Below are 16,875 nucleotides of genomic sequence, written 5' to 3' on the forward strand. Positions count from 1 at the left end.
TCGTACAGTTGTGTTCAAAAGAAATGACAGGTGAATAAGTGAAACAATATACACAACACATATGTTGCAAGCACTTTGTGCACTCATTTGTATAATATCATTATTGCCTTAACTTCCTGCTGTCCCAAAAGAATGGTGCAACCAAAAATAAACCTAAGATAAACTTGATAAACACCTTTTGTTATGCTAAAGAAATGTACCTTTGAGGGGATTTTTTTGGAACTTTTATGATTCCAACAAAATCCCCTCAAAAGTACATATGGAAACGTAGTCTCTTTTGCTCTCAAGAACTGTCCACTGACTTTTACTACAACAAATCTCTATGTTGATTTCAGCCAAAAGGCATTGCTGGCCATATTTTGACATCTAAACAAAATCCAAAAAAGATACCAACACGGGTCATTCAGCATTCAATAGGTTATATTTTTTCCTAATTAAGCTGTAAAAGTGATAAATGTAGGTTATTGTCGCATGGCGGATGGAAATTAAAAGCCCACCTTTCTAGTCTCAAAAATGCCTGATTTTCAGCATCCGCACACAGAGATTTCATGTCTTTCGCTGGCTGGGCGATATTCCTGAAGCCAGTACTCCTGAACGGATTAAAATTTCATGATATCTTTGCTAAACGAATTAATCTGCAAGAAAATTTTTGTACATAAACATTATGTAGCCAGAGGTTTCCAGTGATATAAAAATCTCAACTTTTTTGGAGAAAAGTGGGGGATGATGCTGTGGATCACGAAATGCTCTAAAATATGAAGAAATACACTGCAGTTTTTGAGTTTAATAGCTAAAACTTTAAAAATATGGCTCCTATAATCCCACCCGCCTGAACAAAAAGCTGCCTGCAAATACATAACAAAATGAATTTGTCATTGATAAATGAACTATCAGTACATAAGGCTGATTCACACTCCATACATTCAACATCAAAAACATTCATTCAACAAGTTTTTGTTTATCAACAATCTATTTCCAATATGTTTTAATTCATTTTTATCTTTGAACAAATGTTTCTTGATGGGAAATTAATTACATTTGCTTTGAAGTCTGGTGGAAACATATATGGTCGATTTTAACATTGAAGTTAAACATGATTGGACATAGAATGAAAATAGTTCGAATAAAAAAAATTGTTGAATCAAATATGCTATGTCGATTAAACAGTATGAACCGGGCCTTACAAATAAAACACCCATACACCTTTTATTACTGTGTTATATGTATAATAGAATCAGCTGAGAAGGCAGACCATACTGCAGTTACTGTCCGTTTTCCTATACACAATACACAGTGCTCTTTCCCATTGACGCGTGACCTTTACAAATAGCCCTACGTTAACAGTATGGGGATATGACTAGTTAACGTCGCTGTGTGAAAAATAACCGCCCAATATTAAAAGTACTCTTCTAAAGTTCTAGAAAATATAGTTTTTAACATGTCCTAAATTTTTAGCTAATTTAGATGTTTGGAAATATTCGTACTTTGGTGTTTTAGTTAATGTTATAGGTAATAGTACATTGCCTAGTTAACGTCGCTGTGTGAAAAATAACCGGCCAATATTAAAAGTACTCTTCTAAAATTCTAGACAATATAGTTTTGTAACATGTCCTAAATTTTTAGCTAATTTAGGTGTTTGGAGAGGGTCGTACTTTTGTGTTTTAGGAAGGACATGTAAACGACAGATAACACCAAAAATATGAAGAAATTATTTCCAAACCGTGTTAAGTCAAAAATCATTATGTTGCTCATTTTCAAGAATGCTGGTTTACAAAAAGCACGCCATTGTCTGATTTCGTGAACAAAGCCACACATAACATTGTTTCCTTTCGTTTCCTTTATAATCGGTTACCCAACTGAAGCTATGAATACCAGATTTATTGCGATATCGCACATGAAAACAGTCACTTGTGCACAACCAGAGAAGATCCGATTTAATCAGTTGAGCTGTTTCAATGAGTGTTATCTTGGTTTAATAGCTTTTAATGGGGTTAAGTCCTGCAAAGGTCGAGATGAATTCTACTGTAGACATGACTGCATCATGCTTGATTGTGAAATACATTTATCTCTGATTTTCCCATAACTATTTTTAAAAATTGGTAATGCATTGTATTTTTTTTTTTTATAATTTATATATTTCAGAAACAAACTTTATGATGTCTTTGAACTTTATCACCATTTGTCACTATTCAATCACATGAAATGAACCACATGACCCACACAGAAGGAAAGTACATGTAATAATATTAATAATAGATGCACTTTTGTTCGTTCCAGGGAGTAACTTTTTTACATATTTATTGAATGGAAAAAATTATGCATAATATGACAGCAAACTGGTTTACTTTAAGTCTTTCCAGCAACGGGTGTCGACTGCAGACGGCAAGTTTCAATTTTTTTTTTTTTTAAATGTAAATTTCCATTACCATATTTGGAATCAGTTTTGGTTCAGTGGTTCTTAAGATAGCTCTTGATATTTTTTAGAAATTATCACCATACTTGAACTTTTTATGTTGAAACCTATGGCTAGCATCCAGTAAATTAATAACTAATGATTCACTGTAAAAGTAGCACAGTCAACCAAAATATAGTTTTAAAAAAAGGTGTGTTAGTAAAAGATTAGGAACATGTTTTAACATTCTGTTAGAATGTTTTGCATCACGTTTTTAAAAATGTTTTATGAATGTTGTTAAAATGTTTTCATACCCTTTATATAACCTGACATTTAAACCTTTTCTGTAAAATGTTGTGTGTTTGATGGGATGGACACTGGTATCTGATTATTTCATACACTGTAACATTTTGCTTTAATTTTACACTGTCCCATTTACTATATGAACTTAACAACTGTTGTTTAAACTTGTTGGCTGGATAAAATAATAAATAAGTTATCATTGGCTTAGGAAGATTTTCAACATGGGGGGGGGGCTGACAAAATGAAAACAATTAGTGACCCATCCTGGGGGTGCCTGAGGGGAGATTCCCCCCTTGGTGTCAGGAAAAATAGGTCAAAAATACCCATTATCCAGGTATCTGGTCACATTTTTTTAATTTCATCTGGAATTATTGGGGTGGGCTGACCCCCACACCAAAATTATTGAGGGGCTCAGCCCCATAAGCTCCCTGGTTCCTAAGCCTATGGTTATGTAATATTAAACACCAAGTTCATAATAGATATGTGAGGGATTGTGAATAATTACCCAAATTCAGAAAAATGTTCCAATTCCCCCCAACATTATTTCATTTGCCCCTATTGCCACCCCCAGAAAAACATTCCTGGCATCACTGACTGGAATATATACTCTTCTACAGGGTTTATGGATCTCAAATGGAATAACAAAATAACAGATAGAAATGTCCAATATAACAGTACCTTTTGATTCAAGTAGTTTGTATTAACTAGATGAGTCAGCAAAACTTTTATATTATTTGTATAGCTAGTATGAATATTAACTTGACTTCATCCATACATTCTATATTTTTTTGTGGTAGGGCCGCAACTGTGCCAACAAACCGCCCTTGTACATATGTGTGTATGTTCTGCCTGATTTTTATCTTTATGCGTGAGATTTGATGATGTAACCAGCGAACTACACACCTATGTGTCACTTTTGAACTTGAGGTGCAGACAGGGGTCGCATTTAAGGAGTCTGCACATCCAGGGACTCCTTATTTTTTTTACTTTGGTCATTTTGGACTCCTTAAATCACAAGTTGAAAGTGACCAAAGGGTCCGATAAAAACTATATGGACTCCTTAATTTTACGATGCACGGAGGCGTAGATCAGTTTAAGAATCGTTGATTAAAAATAAAAAAAGATCAGTAAATCTTCCGAATCGCCATAGGCCAACGATACTAATAATTTCACTGGAATATTTGACCAGTTCCAAAGTTTAGAATTTCGGACAAATGAACTCCTTAAACTCTCATTGGACCCCTTAAATATAGGTTTTGCAGGTACCAAAGGGTCCAGACAAATTAAATTGGACCCTTTGATTTTTTGTGCTCGCACTACCCCTGGGTGCAGGCTAGTAAAGTGTAGGGTGTTTAACCCCAAAATGTGTAACATAAGTTTCTTGCCTGTTCGCAAAAATAAAACACCTGTGTAAATCTCAAGTGGTATTTCTCTACCGTGATTATATTCCTTTCATTTCAATGTCACATATTTTAAATACTTTCTTACCTGTTTTCCAATGCATGTAAAGCAGCACAGTCAACATGAAAAGAGAAAAAAGAAATACTAGAGCAACTGTGCCCTTTGCAAGGGCACGAGGTAAGTTAGGCGTATGACTGTGATGACATCATCACGCAGCAATACTGCGCAACGTTAAATTTGACCCGACCTTTGTCTTCGGTTGACCTTTTCGGTTTCATATTCTGAGCAACGTTAAATTTGACCTCGGATGACCTTTTCGGTTTTACACTCCCCAAGTGTTAGGGATCATTTGCCGCAAGTTGCAGCCTGATCGGAGCAACTTTAAATTTGACCTGACCTTTGACTTGGATGACCTTTCCAGTTTCATACTTCTCAAGTGTCAGGGATCATTTTCCCCGAATTGCAGCCCAATCAGAGCAACTTTAAATTTGACCTGACCTTTGACCTCGAATGACCTTTGCGGTTTAATACTTCCCAGGGATCATTTCCCCGACTTACAGCCCAATTGGAGCAACTTCAAATTTGCACTGTACTTTGACCTCACATGACCATTGTGGTTTTATACTCCCCAAGTGTCAGGGATCATTGCCCCCGACTTACAGCCCAATTGGAGCAACTTTAAATTTGACCTGACCTTTGACCTCACATGACCTTTGTGGTTTTATACTCCCCAAGTGTCAGGGATCATTTTCCCGGCTTAGAGCCGAGTCGGAGCGACTTCAAATTTGACCTGACCTTTGACCTCACTTGACCTTTGTGGTTTTATACTCCCAAAGTGTCAGGGATCATTTTCCCCGACTTACAGCCTCATTGGAGCGACTTTAAATTTGCCCTGACCTGTGACCTCACATGACCTTTGTGGTTTTATACTCCCAAAGTGTCAGGGATCATTTTCCCGACTTACAGCCTAATTGGAGCAACTTCAAATTTGACCTGACCTTTGACCTCACTTGACCTTTGTGGTTTTATACTCCCAAAGTGTCAGGGATCATTTTCCCGACTTACAGCCTAATTGGAGCAACTTCAAAATTGACCTGACCTTTGACCTCACTAGACCTTTGCGGTTTTATACTCCCAAAGTGTCAGGGATCATTTTCCCCGACTTACAGCCTCATTGGAGCAACTTCAAATTTGACCTGACCTTTGACCTCACATGACCTTTGTGGTTTTATACTCCCAAAGTGTCAGGGATCATTTTCCTCGACTTACAGCCTAATTGGAGCAACTTCAAATTTGACCTGACCTTTGACCTCACTTGACCTTTGTGGTTTTATACTCCCCAGGTGTCAGGGATCATTTCCCCGACTTACAGCCCAATTGGAGCAACTTTAAATTTGACCTGACCTTTGACCTCACATGACCTTTGTGGTTTTATACTCCCAAAGTGTCAGGGATCATTTTCCCGACTTACAGCCTAATTGGAGCAACTTCAAATTTGACCTGACCTTTGACCTCACTTGACCTTTGCGGTTTTATACTCCCTAAGTGTCAGGGATCATTTTCCCGAGTTACAGCCCAATCGAGCAACTTGTAATTTGACCTGACCTTTGACCTCACATGACCTTTGCGGTTTCATACTCCCCAAGTGTCAGGGATCATTTTCCCCGAGTTACAGCCCAATCGGAGCAACTTTAAATTTGACCTGACCTTTGACCTCACATGACCTTTGTGGTTTAATGCGGTCATATTTCAACATTTTACTTACCCCTCACCCCTTATTCACCATTATTATTGCGTCATCTGTAGAAACTATATAGTGGGATTATTGATTTTCATAAATGCATCATGGGAAGGCGTGATGCAGTTTTAGCCAAGATATCACCCCCCACCCACACACACACACACCACCCCACACCCTATAGCCATCAGTGGAAATGATGTAGCTGTTTATATCTAGCATACAGGCATCACATCACAAGTTACACTCAAGATATGTAACGAAATTGGCATCTGAACATACCTCAGTTTGTTTTCGTGTGAATCGCCCACTTGGGGTTTCATACACCCCAACTGGGCTGTTCCAGTTGAAATTCATACAACCTCTCCGAAGACATTATCTTAATCTCCCACACAGGGCGTGTGAATTTCGAATGGGCCTACCTCAATGGGTGACTCCGTTTGTAATATTCACTCCCTGTGTGGACGATTCCAGTCATGTCTTGCATGAAGGGTGTATGGATTGCAGTTGGAATAGCCAAAATTTACACGTTATGATGTATGGATTGCAGCTGCAATAGCCAGGCAGCGACTGGTATGATAGAGCCGGCAACTTGTGAAACCGCCCGGCCGTATGACATTTTCCACACGGTTGACGATGGAAATGTACTGAATTTAGAGAATGCACGGCACTCACCACCTGCCAATAGACGAATCCAGACGAAATTTTACACGTTTTGAAGCACAGACAGCAGAACCATTGCCTGTGGTTATCTCTTGTTTATCAAAACACTAGACTAGATGTCTCCATGTTTTGCCCCTAATTATAATGGGGTGCGGCACATATGACGCAAAAATGACCATTTTTGACCCCTGTGACCCCCTGGATGACCTCCGATATTAAAACATTTTAAGACTTTTGTAGCCACTTACCCAATACGGCTTGGCTATGCGTTTGGTCCACATCCGATCACGGATGTAGCACTAGTAGTCAATTGTGAGAAAGAAAGAAAGAAAGAAAGAACTAGAGCAACTGTGCCCTTTGCAAGGGCACGAGGTAAGTTAGGCGGATGATTGCGACGATCTGATCAAGCAGCAACACTGTACTGGATAGTATTAATTTTAATAAGACTGTTAATTGCCGTTATAGGGCCTACCTTGATCGTGGAAACTGGTATTTTGAAAACTTGACCTTTGACCTCTGTATGACCCCCTAATGACCTTAAATGAATTAAAAAATTTTAAAACATGTTAAGAATGTCATAAGGATCGTTGCATTTAAATTTCAGCTCAATTGAAGCATTTTGAAAACTTGACCTTTGACCCCTTTATTGCCCTTAATGACCGTAAATGAATTTTAAAATGTTTAGAATGTCATAAGGATCATTGCATTGAAATTTCAGCTCAATTGGAGCATTTTTAAAAACTTGACCTTTGACCCCTTTATGACCCCTTAATGACCCTAAATGGATTTTAAAATATTTTTAAAATGTTTAAAATGTCATAAGGATCATTGCATTCAAATTTCAGCTCAATTGGAGCATTTTGAAAAACTTGACCTTTGACCCCTTTATGACCTTAAATAAATTTTAAAACATTTTAAACATGTTTATAATGTCATAAGGATCATTGCATTTCAATTTCAGCTAAATCGAGCATTTTTGGTTAAAATGACCTTTTTTTTTACCCCTGTGACCCCTAGGATGACCTCTGACTTTAAACAACCCATAACTTTTGTAGCCAGTTACCCAATACTGCTTGTGAGTGAGTTTGGTCGAAATCCGTTAAAGGATGTGGATGTAGTAGCAAATTGTGAGAAGAAAGAAGAAAGAAACGGCAAGAAAGAAATAAGTTAGGCTGCACGCCTAACTTAAAGAAACAAACAGCAAGAAAAAAATAAGTTAGGCTGCACGCCTAACTTAATAAAATTTAGCACATTTTATTTGCATGCAGTTTGGTATGATTGGTATCAAAATCAAACCCTATATAATGCAACAGTGACCTGCTTTTTACATCTGACCAAAACATTGGGTCATACATAGAGTGACACTATGATCTACATTATGGTTGATGATGCAGAAACTATAATGCAATTTTTAATTTTTTTTTGTGGGTCTTTAGCCCAAGAATCTGCAATCTGCAGAACTAATTCTGTGAAGTTGTGTCCAAGTTGAGTATTTTAACCTGTGTCTAAAACTTGTTACATACCGTATTGTAGAACAAAGACACAGGTGCCTTGGAAGTCGCATTATTGTCTATGCCAAAAGTCATGTGTACATATTTTCTTGTACGTTTCACTTCCAGAATGTACTGTTATATTAGTCACCACTGATCTAATTAATCATCACTAATCATTAATCAAAGTGAAATGTTGAAAATTCCTATTGAAAATTGCCTAAAAATGCACCCCCCTTCAAATGATGTTACCCTTCTGTTTGTACTGGCTACCCCCCCCCCCTTGCCCCTCTGCAATTCTTATTAAGTACACCAAGAAGGACTAAATAAATCAAGTGTACATCATGTCCTTGCATAATACAAGTATCAAGCTTTCATAAAAGTGCAAGTACTCGTCTGAAATTGCTTGTATTTATTCTGTAACAACTTGTCTCCACTTGTATGTGAGTGGGTTGAAACTGCTCTTTCCTCTTTTGATCAAAGTGTTTTTATTTTAAAGTGAAATTTAGAGTGTACCCTCAGAGTTTATATTTAGTAATTCAGACAGAAAAAGTGCTTTCAGAGTGTCAATGCTTTTCATTATACAAAAAGTTTTGCTCTATAAGACAGTGGCGTTGATTTCTTTTTGACATGGGGGGGGGGGATAGGGGGGGAAATTTCTTGAAGTATAGTGAATCAAGCACCTTATGGTAACAGAATAAGCTTATGGTACAAATGCACACGAAGTACACAAACAATTTTGCCATATTGTAGCTAAGTTGGTGAAAACTTTGCACTTTTGGGGCTACAATGGCCAAATACGAGGTTAATTTGGTCAGAAACCCGCCACATACAGGCATCAACATTGGGCATCAATATTATATAGACCATCCCCCCCAGCAAAATAATGGGGGGATTTATCCCCCCATACCCCCAGGATCTACGCCTATGCTATAAGATCGAATGGTGATCAATTATATATAAACCTGCACTTCTATCACATGGATGTACTGCTTGTCCAGGAATAGTTTCTGTTGTTTCTTTTACGTTTATGTATAATAGGCCTATATACATCATGCATGACAATTTCAAAAGGCCAGTCAGTAAATAGTCTGTGGTTTTCCAGGAGATTTACGTGAGTAAAATTGCAATTCTAACTACAGCTACAACTATCAACTATAAAAAAGTTAGCACTTGTTTTCCACTGCATATGTTTTTGGTTCTTCTAGCTGTGATTTTTTTTACCCAAATGCTTTGTTTGAGGCATTTTTTTGCAGTGTCAGCCAGTGTGTACCAGTAAATTTCATGGGAGAGCTGCTGCGGTAAAATTGAGTTAGCTTGAAATTCCCCTGGACAAGGAACTCACTGCTAATTTGTCTCGTTGTAACCCGTACGAAACTCGGGGAGCTGATCCTGGTTGCGATGGTTATTTGTGGTCTAGGGTGTGCGCTCTTGAAGCAGCAAAGTCCCTGCTTTGTTGTTTAATGGTTTATGAAATGATGTGGGCCATACCGTAGTGGTCAGCGACAACCTGTAAAGTGTGCTGAGGCTTGTGGATCAACGTCTAGGCCAGGCTTCCTTAAATAGATTTGTTGAAGCGCCACATGAAATTTAAAAAAAACTACAAAGCGCCACTCAATGGCTGCGAAGTCGCCGGGGGAGTCAGAGGGGAAGAAGCTATCAATTTTTTTTTTAATTTGAGGTGCAAATGACGCCATTTGGTGCAACATTTTGTACTATTTTAGCCTGTCTTTACAAGGATAACATGGGAATCGCATTGTTTATTTATTTTTTTAAAATCTAAACGGCGCCGCGCGCCACTCGGTAAGCCACGGCGCGCCACATGTGGCGCGCGCCGCTATTTGCGGAGCCCTGGTCTAGGCGTTGTGCCTGTGCGTAGCGCACTATAAATCACTGCGCTTTAAAATTTTTTTTTTTTAAGGCGTCATCTCCAATATGAAAGTTGTTTTGAGTATGTCTAAGGAATTGTCGGCAGCATGTAATAAAATATATTATTCACATTTAAGCAAAGCGCATAGCGAATAATCAAATGTTTTCAACTGTTAATACTATAGGCCTACATATGCATGCGCATATTTTGAGGGGGGCTTTGAGGGTGCGAGCCCCCGGGGTAAAAGCAGGGGGTGGCAAAAAAGAAGGGGCACTAAAAAGATAAAGGGGCGGCAAGAAGAATAATTCAAGAAAAAGGGCAGGACTGATGTGGCGACAAGAGTTATCAAGGAAAATGGGCGGAAAATGATGGAAAACTAATACCTTTTTGACCGCCAACAGGGCAACAGCTCAAAGCAGTTTGGATAATGAGGGGGGAGGTGTAACAACTGTAATATTTAACTTTAAAAAATTGGTGACATTTTTTTTTGCTCCTCCCCTTTTGACCGCCAACAGCTCAAAGCGGTTTGGATAATGAGGGGAGGTGTAACAACTGTAAAATTTTTTTGCTCCTCCCCCTCCCCCCACTGTTTAGATTTTGTAGGGCCATCCTGGCTGGAAGGATCAACCTTTTCGGGTGTTGCTGCAAGGGGCGGCAAAATTTACATTCTCTTTAGCCCCCCGGGGTATAATAGGAGCGGCCACAGTACGCCACTGATATGGAACCAATTATGCCTGGTTTTATTAAGTGAATTATATACAAGTGCATATGTATTTGAAAATTTTTCAGAGCAATTTTAACTTTTTCCAGAAAACATCTGATCACAAGTGTTAATGGCAACAACAACCTCTATAAGAGTTGATTTCTAAATATAAATCTTTAATAAAAGTTAGCCATGAAAAGTGAAGAATCTTGAATGTATTCTGCAGACGACTGTCAAATAAGCTTTATTGACAGCCCGCGTGCATCTATCCTTTCTTTTAAGGTAGCTCCAGAGTAAATACAAAATATTGTTATTTTTGTTCTTCATTATATATTGATGAAATTTTGGACTGAGCTAGGGGTGCTCAAGTTTGGTTTAGCTAGGGATATGCATCTATGAATCTTAAGTGGCCCAATATTTTACACCAATTTATCAAGAAAATTTGACCCATTTTTATATCTGCACCCCAGACTTTTTATCAAACTTCATTTTTGTAATGGGCTCCAGGAGTACACTGTAAAGTGTGCTGAGGCTTGTGGATCAACGTACAGTGGATCAACAACGTCCAGGCGTTGTGCCTGTGCAGTGTGTAGCGCACAACTTAAATCACTGCATTTTTTTTTTAGGTGAAACTGGAGTAAGCCAATTTTCAAAATATATAAAAAAAAAAAAACCATTGTTTTACTAATGTTCAGGAACAAGTTTAAAAGTCTTGTGGCAGAGATGGGGGGGGGGTCTGGCCATTTAGGTTCAAAGGGGCAGATCCTGGTGGAAAAACCCCTTATGGGGGTTGAGACAGTGGCATAGCATGGGCCATCTGATTGGGGGGTCACCGACCATGATGGGGGGCACTGGTCTGATGGGGGACAAGCCCTTTTTGGCAATTTTTTTTATGATGCTACGCCACTGGGTTGAAAGGAGCCAAGCCCACTTGAAGTTCAAGCACTTTTAAACAATAATTGAACAGCATTGATCCCCCAGGACTGAATTGTATTGATATGATCACCCCATAGCACCCAACAATAAACCTTCTACAACTGCATCCTGTTGGACTACTATGCTGACTACTGAGGGCAGTGTTATCTATTCTTTTACAGATTGCTTTTTCTGTACTTCTATAATGGGAGACACCTTAAGGGTAGACGAGGTATCATTGGTCGAGGCAACCGAAAAAGCGATTTTCATTATCTAAAGCAATATATTATTTAAAAATAGCACTTTGATCTTTTGCAAAAGTTCATTCTACAAATCATATACTTTGAAAACTTGCTTAATTTATTGCTGCTAATGAGTAATCTACCTTATACAAAAGTGTTGTTGTTTCAGCCCTTTTTACAACATAACTCAAGAACCACAGGACCTACAAAAGTATATCTATGATATTTAGATTCTTCTACAAGCTCGCTATGAATTGAGCAATGCAATTTTTGCCAAAGCTCGCTACCATTCGCAAGATGCCGTGAACTACCAAATCGCAACAGTTTAAAGTTATTGCTAACCTTAAGCAAAAGTTACCTGTAGAGATGAAAGGTTCATAACTATCAATAGTTACTTGTTTGAAGACAAAAACAAACTTTATTTGACAGGTAAAACTGTCAAATAAACTTGATTTGACAATTAAATTATCACATGAGAGTTGTTTTTATCTTTGTAAAGTTAATATTCTTTAAGCATGATCCTTCCGTCAAATGTCAGTAATAAGTTCATCTTATTGGTATCAAATGTCTTTTAAGGTGGTGTTAAAGGCAAGGTTTAGGGAAATCATGAATTCCAACATTTTTGCAAATATCTCCAAAACCTTTCATGATACAATCTCAAGTGAGTTTGTACTTATGTAGGAATATGTTGGCCATGTTATGAAGGTAATAAAATTGTTGCCATGGTAGCCAAGCAGTCGCTATTAGCTTCTGACCAATCACATTGAAAATTGTTTTTTTTCGCAAATCACTTCATTTGTCCCAATAAAAGTATACTCACATGTTGAGTCATGTTCCTGCGCACCTCCACTAATTTTCCCGTAAAAAATCCTAGTGGAATTCCCCGAAGGGGGTCAAAGTGAAATTTTTGTTTTTTGGCCATAGATTCCATATTACTTACAAACTTTTTACGGGAAAATCAGCAGAGGTCATTCGTGATGTTCTTGAATGATTTGACACCATTTCCGAATTTATTTGGACATGTGCAATTTCAACCGTATGAGGGCAGTATCCAGATCTGAAATTTCTCGGTTCCTGGAGAGCAATAATCAGAGAAGGTAGGGTGCTGAAAACACTGCCGAAATTTTTAAAAAATTATTATCTTCTTCTGTGCTAAAGATGAAAACGATCCATAGATCTATAATTTCAACAACTTGCCCATCTGGACGATCATCAATATCATCAAAATCATAAGCGGCAGAAACAGGGGAACATGTCCCCTGTATTTTTTTCCTATGGAGAATGTCCCCCTAAAAATCTTAATTGAAGACTGGAACTTTATGCGTAAAGACTTTCTTAATGTTATAAAAATAGCAGCTAAACATTACCGCTTCTTTCTTTTGTTTTATTGCTGATAGGCTATCAACATAGAAATCACCGATGTTAAGGTTGAGTGGCAATAACATGTAATAAAACTGATATTCCGAATGGAGGCATCATGAGAATTAGACGATATTTAGCTTGTTTTCGTTGTTGAAAGGCATTCAATCATGTTTCACCATTGTGCATCACCGATTAACAACTCATGCCTGGTGCGCGTCTGCGTGGTTTACTAAAGCTGCCCTCGCGAAGTAAACCACACAGATGACGCGGATGGATTGTTGTTAATCGGTGATGAACAACGGTGAAACATGATTGAATCCCTAAATCAATGGTGGCACCAGAATTCATTTGTGGAAAATTGGGGGGGCAGGCGGCGGATGACATGATCAAGCCGGCAACTCGTGAAACCGCCCGGCCGTATGGCATTTTCCATATACTCGGTTAGTTTTGTGGGGTTCATTATCGAACCCCAACGGTTTTAGCTTGTTTTTATATTATTTATCAACATAGGCCTATTTGTTTGTGATATTTCAAGCGTTTTAAAATTTCAAAATAATCCCATTCAATTACACGGTTGACGATGAAAATTTACTGAATTTAGGGACTGCACGTCATACACCACCTGGGGGGAGGACTCAGTGGGAGCAAAAATCAACAAATTTACTGCAAAATTGGCGCAAAAATGTAGATTTTCGTAATTTGGGTTTTTTCAGGGGAGGTGATGGGGGGGGGGGGCAACAGTTCTGACTGGGGGCATCCCCCATACCCCCATAGGTACTACTCAAACTCACAGCACTAAAATAGGGCTATCACAACCAATATGGCTCTATAAAGTAAATAATAAAAAAGAAGATAAATATTATAGTACCGGTATGTATCCTTAAACACATTTGTATACAACTCGCAATATTGCAAGTTGTGCACTTCCAGCGCAAGTAACAATAATGCACGCAGGATGACAGCCAGGGGGGGCACTCACATGTTAAGGTGGTACGGGTTCTACGGCAGTTCCTTAAGCCCCACATTTGGATCTGCTTCAGTTCTTTGAGCCTCAAGCTCTGACAATTGTAGCTCTTTAAGCTAAAATTTGGAAATAATTTATAAATTTTTAGCTCAACAGCCTATAATTTGGCCCTAATTTTAGTTCTTCAAGCCCCTGTTTTGCCCGAAAACCAGTTCTTAGTTCCCAAAGTTCGGCGCTCCACGCCGCACACCCCTACCAAAATGTGAGTTGAGTGCCCCCGGGATGACAGCAGCCATCTTGGATAAAACATACTACTTCACAAACATTTCAAATGATTATTCTTCAAAACCAGTTTTGAAATTCACCAGCCCTTCACATTCAAGATGGCCGCCATGAGTTTGTCCCTGGTTGCATTATTGCATTGTGCGCACAGGTAAGGGTGGGATTAAAAAAAATGCTATTTGCCCACAGTGTTAATACCATTTATCTCAAAATTAAATTTGCGATCATATTCCAGCGCTTTGTAGGAACGGGTCACAAATATCACTTTAAATATGTCCACCGTGGTGTATGGCCTTGAAAGTAGATATACTTCAGTCACTTGTGGGACTTTCAACATCTAAAAGTGTATTTTATTTTTAGGACAAGCTTGTGATGCTGTGGACTCAAATGTCAAGATTAAAGTAAACTAACATTCAAGATGGACCAAAATGGCCTCATAACTCACAGCACAGTTCGATAACCCTCATTCAATTATAATAGCATGAACATTGACCTCACATTGTAGGGGATGAGTTTTTGTATCGAGGGTAATTTTATGAGTGTACAAACACATTGAGTTATGGAACTTAGTCCTGACAGATGAGCACATTTCAAGTAGTCAGGATAAAGATATATCAAGATCAGATCATGTCACTGACACATAAAAGAAAAATGAACTTCAACTGCTCTCATTTAAGGTTAAATTAAATCTTTGTGTACTGCTGCCTGTCTTACAGTCCTCGTGATTGGTTAATTGATATAATCATCTGAGTAACCAATCAAAATAGAGCTTTTAGATATCTTCGCAATGTTAAGCTTAATCCTGTCAGTCCTACTGACTTTTCTTACAATATCTCTGATTGGCTAAGTACATGATATAGCCTTCTTTGTAACCAATCAAAATAGATCTTAGAGGCATTATCGGCCGGCAGTGCCCATGGAGTTATCTTCACTTTTTTTTTAGAAAAACAAGATTAAGTGCTATTTTTGTGTGTGGATTTTGTGTGTATATGTGAGGTGATTGTACCCAACTTTTTCTTGTTCTTTGTCACTATGCAACCACTTGTGCAAAGGCTATATGTGCTAGGATAGCTTTCACATACTTGTGCAAATGTGCGCACATATTTAAGTGAAAAATCTTTTGTTTTGACCATTATTATAGCATTTTCACTATTATCAGCAAACAGTAATATTATATATTATCATTTAGCAGACATGAATAACGACATTTCATTGGTTAATAGCCAAATAATTTTGTATTGTTCAGCGTTCATAAATTACCGTACAATATATAGCCGTATTATGCAGCTCTTAACCAGTAACGGCAATTAACGGTCCTGCATACGCGCGTTGTATTGTACACTGTGCTGATCGCGTATGCGGTAGAGACGTAATGCGGTCGAGTGTGATACGACCTCAAAACCAGTGATATTTTTCGTATTGCATGAACAAACAGGGGATAACTAATAGTATTGTGATAAATTTATACAACTAACAGGTAAAGATAACATATGAATTTCTCTACATCTAATAGTAGATAGGATTTAAAATATCTTGTGCTATCTTCAGTAGATATCATTTGAGACCTCTGGAGCCATTTTCAGTAGATAGCATTTGAGACCTCTGGAGCCATCTTCAGTAGGTAAAATTTTGAAACTTCTACAGCTATTTTCAGTAAATAGCATTTTGAAACTTTTGGAACTATTTCAGTAATAGCAATCATAGCATGTTGATACTTTTAGAGTTATCTTCAGTAGACAGTATGTTGACACTTCTGGAGATATCTTAAGTAGTAGACAGCTTTTTGGATGCGTACCCAGCAAACATAAACAATCCATAGTCCAGTAGCGTACTGGACTATGGATTCATCACAGATTAACAACGGTTGGCTCCTGTACATAGGTATAGGAAGAGTTGTTGAAAATTTGATGGAAAACATTCTAGTACTAAACAAGTGTTGAAAAAAACATTTTGCGAACATGTTTGCCCAAAATATTTTACAAAAACGTTTAAAAATTTTTTTCATGACCTTTGTAAATGCTATATGGTTTTACACAATCAAGGAAAAAGCAGCTGTGCAGTACGAGGCATATTAAAACAGCCTGTGTAACATATATCTTGGGATATTGTTATGAGAATTTTGCTCCTGGCTCACTTTGATCCATTCCAAAAAAAAAAAAAAAAAAAACCTAACAAAATTTCAACTTTATTGAAATTTGAATGTAGCTGAAAAGATAAGAACAGGAAGTTATAAATTTAAACCATGTATGGTTTTTGCACCACATACACTTTTGGAATCGTCAGTAGATAACATGTTGAGACTTCAACAGTAGGCCTATATAGCATATGGAGACCCCTGGACCTATAAATAGCATTTAGTGACTTCTGGAGCTATTTTTATTAGATAGCATTCTAAGATGTTTGGAGCTATCTTCAGTAGATAGCATTTGAGATTTCTGAAGCTACATTCAGTAGACAGCATTTGAAGCTTGTGGAGCTATCTTCAGTAGATAGCATTTGGAGCTCTCTTTGGTCCACTTCTGGAGCTATCAGTAAACAGCATGTTGAGAC

General features: G+C 37.9%; 1 protein-coding gene across 1 annotated transcript in view; it reads right to left on the reverse strand.

Moving 5' to 3' along the window:
- The window catches only part of LOC140168398 (tumor protein p53-inducible protein 11-like), a 455,473-nt gene that overhangs the window by 289,836 nt on the left and 148,762 nt on the right, over positions 1-16,875 (reverse strand). The window lies entirely within an intron of this gene.

This window comes from Amphiura filiformis, chromosome 13, assembly GCF_039555335.1.
Source record: "Amphiura filiformis chromosome 13, Afil_fr2py, whole genome shotgun sequence".
NCBI classification, from domain to species: domain Eukaryota; kingdom Metazoa; phylum Echinodermata; class Ophiuroidea; order Amphilepidida; family Amphiuridae; genus Amphiura; species Amphiura filiformis.